Raw genomic sequence first — 2,500 nt, 5'->3', positions numbered from 1 at the left:
GATAAAGAATATGAAAACCGAAACTATTTAAGTAGAACTTGGATATACTGACCGGGAGGCTGAGTTGAAAGTAAGGCTTTAAGCGAATTAAGATAGACAATACAATAGATGCTATCTAACTAAGATTTTCAGTCTTAAGCTAATCAGTATTGGTAAGACGGGTACGTAGACGCACAAGAGAGGTTTTCTAGTCTTTTAATTGAATATAGGGGGCAGTGGAATCTAGTAAATGGGCTAGAGTTTTTCGGTCAGTGACGAGCGTTTGGTTTGAGGCCCTGCATCGACTAGGCCTCCCGCTGATTGAGGGAAGCGATCTGTCTTAAACAAGAAGATTTTCCGGGTGAACAATGAGATGGCATGTGAATAAGTGATATGGGGAGAAGGAATCAATTCTTGTACGTATGATATGGGGTTGGTACGATACACATATGGTGAACAGTCAAAGTGAGGGATGGGGTCTAGTTAAATACGATATGGGGAGATATTGGATACAGCTAATGTCGATAAGGAAGGGAGGGAAGGAGCTCTTGCCTTCAACTCAGAGCAGAACGTTCCTTCCGCGACGCAAGGCCTATTTGCTTTCGTAGCAGCCAAGGATGAGTTTGATCCATTAGGTTCTTCTATTTGTTCAGAAAAGAAACGAGAGACAAGAAAACATCTTTGATTATGATTAAAAGGAACAATCTAAAATAGACCAAGATCTATCTAATTTCGGGTCATTTCTTGGTGAACATGATCTGCCATAATCTCTTCGATCCCTTCATTTATGTGCCAGAAAAAAGAGAGATTTGGTAGGAAAGTGGAAGATACTTTTTTATATGATAATCAAAGGGAGTGAGAAAGCTGCAGTAATTCTTTGGAAAAGCCCACTTCTCTTTGTCTTCGAGCTTGAATTCTCCAATCCACTGATTCGTTCCTTCATATACCTCCCCACCAATAGATAGAGACAAATGGGAATAACCGAACCACGTCTACAAAATGCTAGTACCATGCAGCTACTTCAAAGCCAACGTGATGCTCCTTGGTCAGACGACCAAGATATTGGAGAATACCACATATGATCGAGAAAATAGTACCTATAATCACATGAAAACCATGAAAGCCATTTGCTAAGAAAAAGGTAGAACCATAAATACTATCCGAAATTGTGGGGGGTGCTTGATAATATTCCATTCCTTGAAAGGCGGTGAATACTAGAGCCAGTGTAACGACAGCTACTAAGCGTAAACTGCTCGTTTTTCCTTCCCCGCGAGTATAGCATGATGAGCCCAAGTTACGACAGCTCCGGATAAAAGGGGAATAAGAGTATTAAGAAAAGGGATTTCCCGAGGATCTAAAACCGCAATCCCTTTTGGGGGCCAAATACCTCCTATCTCTACCGTAGGTGCCAAAGAAGAATGAGAAGAAGCCCGAAAAAGAGCAAAAAGGAACATAACCTCCAAAACGATAAACAGAATAAACCCATATCGAGGTCCTAATTGTACGACTTTGGTATGATGTCCTTCCAACGTGGATTCACGTAGAACATCGCGCCACCATACGAACATGGTATATAGGATAAAGATTAGGCCCAAATTGAGAAGTGTTGCACCCCCTTGAAATGAATGCATGTACATCACACCTCCTATGGTGGTTGCCAAAGCTCCGAGTGAACCCGAAATAGGCCATGGACTTGGATCTACCAAATGATAAGAGTGCCTCTGAGATTCAATCATAAACAACTTTGCCTCGGTTGCATGTAAACCCCCATTCACCCCCGCCGCCTAAAGTGGTAAAGAAGGCTCTTTGGGGTCTCTCTTTCTATTTGACAGGACAAACAAATAGGAAGGGATGGTTCTTTCATTGCAAGAAGTCTAACTAGAAAAGGATATCCCTATTACTTTGAGAAGAGAATTGTTGGTTTGACCGACGAACTACATGGGAAAATGGATCTTCTTTCTTTTTAGAAAACATTTTTTGAAAGTAACAATTCCATTCAGTTCGGTTTCGGAAAACTTTCCGTCGGGGCCTAACATCAAAGGCGCAGGTTGATCTCTATGGTTGAGGCTGCAATTCATTTTTACACGTAGGAAGGGCTTACTCTACTAGAGGCTCGGCTTGGTCTCGCTCCCTTCCCGTACTATTCCTCCCCACTAAAAAAAGAGCGATTGAGAATCTCGAGAACCTTTCTGAACGTCTGTCTTCGCGGGGCGATTTGAAGAGGAGAAGGTAGTCTTAGTGGGCTTTTGTGGAGCGTGAAAAATTGTTGGAATTCTATGAAAGAGTCTCGGGAGCCAGGATGCATGCCAGTTTCATACGACCAGGTGGAGTGGCACAAGATCTGCCTCTTGGCTTATGTCGAGATATTGATTCCTCCACACAACAATTTGGTTCTCGTATCGACGAATTAGAAGAGATGTCAACCGGCAACCGTATCTAGAAACAACGATTAGTGGATATTGGTACTGTCACTCCACGCAAGCAAAGGATTGGGGATTCAGTGGTGTAATGTTAAGAGGTC

General features: G+C 42.5%; 1 pseudogene; it reads right to left on the bottom strand.

Annotated features, from left to right (window-relative positions):
• Window positions 1-327: 327 nt before the first annotated feature.
• Window positions 328-2,199, bottom strand: LOC122198214 (cytochrome c oxidase subunit 3-like; annotated as a pseudogene).
• Window positions 2,200-2,500: the final 301 nt, after the last annotated feature.

This window comes from Lactuca sativa, chromosome 5 (genome assembly GCF_002870075.4).
Source record: "Lactuca sativa cultivar Salinas chromosome 5, Lsat_Salinas_v11, whole genome shotgun sequence".
Classification (NCBI taxonomy): domain Eukaryota; kingdom Viridiplantae; phylum Streptophyta; class Magnoliopsida; order Asterales; family Asteraceae; genus Lactuca; species Lactuca sativa.
Note: the sequence above shows the minus strand (reverse complement) of the source record. Positions and strands in the feature narration are given on the sequence as shown.